This window comes from Antechinus flavipes, chromosome 4, assembly GCF_016432865.1.
Source record: "Antechinus flavipes isolate AdamAnt ecotype Samford, QLD, Australia chromosome 4, AdamAnt_v2, whole genome shotgun sequence".
Lineage (NCBI taxonomy): Eukaryota > Metazoa > Chordata > Mammalia > Dasyuromorphia > Dasyuridae > Antechinus > Antechinus flavipes.
In genome coordinates this window covers 139,616,871-139,624,195 of record NC_067401.1, presented here as the reverse complement: position 1 = coordinate 139,624,195, position 7,325 = coordinate 139,616,871, and the positions used below count along the sequence as shown (strand labels likewise).

Sequence of the window (7,325 nt, the reverse complement as noted above, 5' to 3'; positions counted from 1 at the left end):
ACATGATTTCTTCGTGTTTCTTGAGCCACAATTCTATTATAATAATAAAATTATGCTCTCCCAATCTATTTCTATCCACTTCATTGATAACCTGTGAGTGAAGAGAGAAGTAGTCTATATTCATTGGGCAGACTAAGGAAAGTCTTCCTTCTCCCCCAGCTCCCTTAACTCTTGGATTTAAATCAAGTGACCATGACTAGGAAAAGAGGCTCGAGGTGACAGTGAGCAATGTTGTGGAGTAGAAAAACATAGATCTGTTTCTAGAGGAAGGAAGTTGGCTAGATTTGGGGGAATGGCCTGGGGCTGGGGAGGGGAAGGGTCCCTTGGATTCGGCCATTGTCCCACAATCCATCAGCCTTTTTCTGGCTATATCCTTCCTCTGGGTGGGTGTTTTTGGGGGGAGCTTAGTGAAAAGAAATAGATGATGGTGAGGAGATAGAGTCTTTGGGGAGCAGCTCCTATACTAAGAAGCTAGCTCATGGACTCCAGATACGTGGACGCAATGATGAAGAAACCAAAAGTTGATAGTTCTGTACCTTGTTCTGACAGAACTATCAACTTTTGGCTTCTTCATCATATGATATATGATACAGATGATACAGATGCATATGATACAGATGAAAGAAACTTGGAACTCAGGGGATGGTGGAAGGGTAGGACTCAAGAAGATTAAGATGTGGAAATCTGGTTTTTGAATACACACCTAGTGGGGGAAGAGATGAAATTCTGGGCTTGAAAGTTTTCCCTTGGAGTCTCCAAGAAGTCTGTTTCTTGCACCAACTTTCCATATATATATACTTCAGATATGTGCCTTTAGCTGTCTTTCACAAGGGATTCTATGCCAGTATCAAGGTCAGGCATTCCTAGCAGCCTTTCATTTTTAATTTCTAAATTTCAAAAATTATATTTTATAATTTCTCCTTCTTAACGAAAGCCTCCCTAGAATGAGTCACTATGGGGGTATGTTCTCCTTCCATTCCACTTTTCCACTTTCTGGTTGACATGTGAATCCACTTTCCTTTGCAGGAACTCTTAGCCTTAGGTTTTCCATTTTCACTCAGTTCTTGCTTTGACTAAGTGTTGGGATTGGTCAGTCAGAGTCCTAAAACTAGGCTAAAACTAGGAAATTTGGCACCAAGGACAAACTCCACAGGGCAATCTCAAAATCAATTTCAAAACCAAGATAGACTTCAGAACCGGCCCTGGACTGCAAACCTCAAAAAAATCTTTTGTCTTCAATAGTCCCTGCTTTCCTGTCAGTGAGTGAACCTATGAGAGTCATAATATCATTATCCCATGATAGTTATAATATCATTATAATATATTGATTGACCTTTTCTGTGTACCTTCTGGGTAATCCCATGCACAGTTCCATTAAGGTTTTAGGATCTCTCCATGGTAGCAAACACTTCCTATAACCTCAGAATTGACCTGTCTTCTGATGTAATCAGCACTATTTATTCTATTAAAATCCTTGTCTTTCTTTTCTAGGGTGCTGACTTCTTCAGGAAGCTTGGCCCACCCACTGCGTGTTTAAATGTCATTCAATGTCTTTGTTTGAGTTGGAGGATAAGCCTGAATTCTTTCAGAAACAACATCATGACCCATATCTGACAGCTTAACACTTTAGGCTTGACATCCGGACTTCCTCATTCCACATGAAATCCAGGGGACAAAAGATTATTCAATCCAATCCCCAACCACAATTCCAAAAGACCTTCCATTCTCCATGCTTCAACTGATACCTTTTACTGCTGCCCCCTCCCCAAAAGTCTCTGTTCTCTCTCATTTCCCCACCCAGCTGTAATGAATAAGTGTTAGAATGGGATCTTTGAATCCATCTAGTCTGCTCTCTTCTCCTACTTTGATGGTTTGAGACTTTTTGGAAGGGGGTTATTAATGATCTAAGAAAAGAAAGGTCTGATCAGGGGTCCTCAAACTATGGCCCTCGGGCCAGGTGTAGCAGCTGAGGACGTTTATCCCCCTCAGCCAGGGCTATGAAGTTTCTTTATTTAAAGGCGCACAAAACAAAGTGTTTATTTTTACTATTGTCCGGCCCTCCAATAGTCTGAGGGACAATGAACTGGTCCCCTATTTTAAAAGTTTGAGGACCCCCGACTCTAGATGGACCACTATGGGGATGAAAAATCTGGCATGGATTCAAAGTAGTGCACACTCAGTATAGATTCTAATCCCTCACCATACCCAGTTCATTTCAGGTAAGGGGAAGAGAAGGGTGGGATAGTGGGCTCCTCTGCAGAGGAACCCTTATCATTGTCTCTCTGAGTCTCTAGGTTTCTAAGGAGGGAGTGGCAGCACCTTTCTCAATGTTGCTGTAGTCAGGTGATCTTGTTAGATGAGGAGAGTGGGACCTCCTCCTTTCTTGATCACCCCTTCTTTTGCCCTCCTCCTCTCCTAATCTCCTTCTCCTTTCCCCTCCCTCCTTCTTTCCAGGTCACCATATAAGCAAGCCCCAGGAGGCAAGAACCCAGGAAAGAGTCAGCTGGTGTATACCATCTCCTTTCTTGTCTTAACTGTCTCTTGCTGCCATCCTCCCAAACTTCTACAGTGAGTATTTCAACAAGATATAAGAAAAGGAGAATTTGGGGGGTAGCAAAGGAGACTACCATTTCCAAGGTAGTGAGGAAAACAGAAAAACCAAGAGTGGGATGGTAGGAGTTTTAAAGAGGGCACTAGATTAGGAGAGTGATGGGAGTAACTGAGACTGAGGAAGGAACTGGGATTGAGACTCCCCAATTAGCCACACAGAGGCAAAAAGAGTGGAGTCTTTAATAGAGAATAGGATATTCTGGGCATGGATGATCTAGATGGTCCTTTGAGAGCCTCTGAATCTAAGAGTCTTAACTTGTGAGGAGGGAATATGTCACAGAGCTTATTAAATACTCATAGATGTTGGAAGATCCTTATTATCCATCTAAGTTAGAAGTTGGGTAGCAGTTGGTAACATTCCAGCTTAGAGTTCTAAAAGCTTCAGTTTCTCTCTCTCTTTGACTCCCTCCCTTCCACTTTTTCTCTCTCTTGTTCTCTGTCTTCCCCCCTCTCTCTTTTTTTGCTTTTCTCTCTCTCTCCTTCTCTGTCTTTCTCCCTTTTCATTCCCTTCTGTAAAGGACCCTGCCTGGGTGAAGGGGCAGGTCAATTCTCTGAGAGCCTCTATAGCTATGGATTATAAACTTGAAGGCATTGCAAAGCAACCTTCTAAGATGTTCCTTGTAGATTGGGAATGAAATAAATTGGAGGCAAGAGGGAAGAGGAAAGAAGGTCAGATAACGCAATTCCCTCTCACTGGGAAGGTCAGAGAACGCAACTGTCTCTCAGTCTCCTTGTATCATCATCATCATCCTCTTATATGAAGAAGATCCATTCTACAGGTCTGAGTTATACCTCCAGCAGCTGCTGGGAAGTAGCTCCTGTATCACATAAGAAATAAAGAAGCAGGAGCACTTGAGAGCTGTTCATGAGTAGGATCCTCCCAGAGTTCTTTCTGTAACCAGCAGGGAAGGAAAGGGAGAAGAGATCTGGTAAGACCTTTTTAGTCGGGGTAATTAAATGGGCCAGCACATCAAAGGGCTGAGCCAGGAGACTGATGAGAGACATAAATGCTTGTTTTGACTATAATCATCTTCTCCATTTGAAAGTTTGCCTCTATGATATCTTACAAACTTCAACACCTGCTATAGTGCTGTTTGCACTCCCTAACATTTGAAGGAGTTGCAAAGTAGCCTTTGCAGATGTTCCTTCTGGACTGGGAATGAAATAAATTGGAAGCAAGAGGGAAGAGCAGAGAGGTCAGAAAATGCTACAGCCTCTCGGTCTCCTTGTATCATCATCATCATCATCATCCTCTCACATGAAGAGATCCATTCTACAAATCTGATTTAGAACTCCAGCAGCTACTGGCAGGTGGCTCCCGTATCACAACACCTCCTTCTCCCTGAATTCTTCCTGTTTCTCTCCTTTAATTTTTCTCTGTTCCCTTGCTCTGTTAATTTCTTCCTTTATCCTGACATCTCTTTCCCCCTCTCCCTTCTCCTCATCTCTCCTTTTCTCTTTTCTCTATATTTATTTTTTGCTTTTTTTCTCAGGCCTTCTCTTCTGACCCTTTCTTCTCATCTCTTGTTCTTCAGATGGCTGTCCTTCAACGCTGGTTCTCTTTTCTGGTCCTTTCCTGCTGTGTGGCTTTATTGCTGCCACCAAATGTACAGGCCATAAAGAAGCCAGTTTATCCTGGAAAGGATGCTACCCCAGAGCAGTTGGAACAGTTTCTGAAAGACCTGCAATTATATTTGAACCAATTAACCCGTCAAAGGTAAGTGAAACTTCCTCTGTTGGGTGGGGGCAAGGCTGGGGTCTAGAGGTCTATAAAATAGCAATGTGAGATAGTGAAGAGAATAAGTAGGGGGTTTTAATTGGGACATTATAAAGGTATGTGTTGAGTTCCTTGCAATCCTGGGCATGAATGTGGAGCATACTTATGCATATATATGAGCTAATGCAAGAGTGTGAGTTAGGCGTGAGTCTGGACTACTTAGCAGTGAGTTCTTCATGTCAATGTGACCAGAAGTATCCATATATAGTGGGGGGAGAAATCCAGAAATTTCCACCAGCTCTGATCCTGGGGACTAATCATACCACTAATCACACCTTTCTCTCCCAGACATTCAATTCAAATCCTAGCCTCTCCTAGGTAGGGCTTCTGAATGTCGTTCTCAGCTAGAGAGAAGAGGGTGTGTCCGAAAACTGTATGTGAGTTTTTGAGATACTACTTTGTATGTGAGCTTGGTCTTGTTCAATTATTGGGGAGTATGGGGAGCTCTGCCTCCAGATGTATTTTTCCATAGGTATGGGAAGAGAGCAGAGGATGAGAGATTCTATGAAGATGGGGTAGATTTCTTGGAGTAGGTGGTTCTGCTGCAGCAATCCAGGTACAAAGTATCTCCAAATCTCCGAATTTTCCTACATTGAGGGAGGAGAGTATAGTGAAGAACTTTATGTGCAAGTGTGTGTGTATGCCCTCCACAACTCGGGAAGAAGAGGGAATGGAAAAAGGAGGAAACTAGTGGTAGATGGGTAACAGTGCCTTCAATGATAGGATCACTTTCCCATGGGGAAAAATATGGGTAGAGTCCCTGGGAATGGGAGGAAAGTGTCATAATAATTGGAAGAACCTCTATCTCTGATTTGTCACCCTGCTATCCCTTCTCTTGTTTTATAGGACATCCCATCAGCTAAGTTTTCACTGCTTCTGCTTCATTATCCTTTCCCTGTTTCCAGAAGCCTGCAGAGAGTCCTGGCTCCAACTCTGTAACTCTTGCAAAAAGTGAATTAAAAAATATTAAAAATAATCCAGGACTACATGATTTATTATTAACAATTATAGAGAAATTAATTCTGATTTTAAACAAACTGTTTAAAATGCTAGCAAATTACCAATTTTCTTCCATGATACAAATATGGTCTTGATACATAAAATGGGTGTGTCAAAGTAAAAAAAGAAAACAAACTCAGATGTAAACATTTTAAATGCTATATTAACAAATATATCACAAGTATCATACAATATGACAAGTTGGATATATGCCAGTAACATAGAGTTCATTTAGTATTAGGAAAACTATAAACTTAATGATATTAGCACTGGGGCAACTAGGTGGCACTGGAGTTAGAAGCCCTGGAGTCAGGAGGACCTGAGTTCAAATCTGGCTTCAGACACCCCAGTTGTCTCAGGGAAAAAAAGAACAGTGATATTAACAACAACAACACATGATTTTGTCAAGAGATACAGAAAAAAACTTGAAATATATGTCTGCTAAAAACACTAAAAAATTAGGGATAAATAATCTATCTTTAAAATTATAAGTAAGATCTACTTAAAACCAAGAGCTACCATAATATTCAATGGAGATAAACTAGAATTTTTTTTCTAATAAAATGAGGGGTGAAACCAAAATGAGCATTTACCCCTTCTATTTGACATTATAGTAATGCTGGGAATAAGATAAGAAAAAATGGGGGAATAACCATAAGGGTAAAAAAGAAGCATAATAATCACTTTTTGCAGGTGATATGATGGTTTATATAAAGAACTCTAAAAGTCCAGCTAAAGTTTTATTGAAATGATTAAAACCAGCAAATTTACAAGATACAAAATCAATTTATAGAAATTCTGGGAATTTCTATATAATAACAGTAAAAGTTGACAAAAGATAAAGAAATTCCATTTAAACTCACTATAGAAGATATAAAATGCTCTAGAGTTTATCTTCCAAGACACACATATCTCTCTCTATATATATATATGTAGACACACACACACACACACACAAATTCAACTACAGACCATTGATTAGAGAAATAAAGGTGGACTTAAGTAATTTGAAAATATTAACTACTTAGAAATAAAACATTAAACATAATATTTTCTAAACTAATTTACTTATGTAGTGTCATTCCAAAAGATCAAGATTTTCAAGAAAAAAATAATAAAAATAAAATGGAAAAGGGGACCTGTCAGTACCAGATTTCTAGCTCTATGACAAAGCTGCCATCCTCAAAAACAAATTTATACTGCTTAAAAAAAATAGAGAAAAAATTTTCCAAATGATAAATGGTCAAATGATATGAACAATTTTCAGATGAAGAAATTGAAACTATTTCTAGTCATATGAAAAGTTGTTCCAAATCATGATTTATCAGAGAAATGCAAATTAAGACAACTCTGAGATACCACAACACACCTCTCAGATTGGCTAAAATGACAGGAAAAGATAATGATAAATTCTGGAGGGAATGTGGGAAAACTGGGACACTGATACATTGTTGGTGGAGTTATGAATGCGTCTAACCATTTTGGAGAGCAATTTGGAACTATACTCAAAAAGCTATCAAGATTTCTGGCCAAGATGGTGGAGAGGACACACACATCTACTTAATCTTCGTCTTTGCTCTCAGAATTTATTTCATGACAAGGCCTCAGAATTAGTGCTTGACTGACCCCCCTGACATCCCCCCAACACACACACACAAATAATTACCATCAGAAGATATCCCTCAAATTCAGCAGAAAAGTTCTGTTTTTGCTCACCAGTGGGGATGGTCAGATTGAGTGCAGAGTGAAGGCAGGAAGGCAGCAGCAGCACAGCAGACAGTAAGAGTATGGAGCTGACTGAGGGGGGTGGGGTGTGATCTCAGCCATCTCTACTGGGAGAATTTTACCAGTGCGGATACTTTACTCTGGCAGCAAGCCAGTAGACCAGCAGAGGAGCTGTAAACACAGGAGGTAAAGACTAAAAACCCTAAAAGCTAAG

At 40.2% G+C, this 7,325-nt stretch overlaps 1 long non-coding RNA gene across 1 annotated transcript; it reads left to right on the top strand.

Annotated features, from left to right (window-relative positions):
• Nucleotides 1–4,808: 4,808 nt before the first annotated feature.
• On the top strand, nt 4,809–5,363 carry LOC127560327 (uncharacterized). Its single transcript, XR_007953312.1, has 2 exons — nt 4,809–4,943; nt 5,234–5,363. It is a non-coding gene; the product is annotated as an uncharacterized LOC127560327 (long non-coding RNA).
• Nucleotides 5,364–7,325: the final 1,962 nt, after the last annotated feature.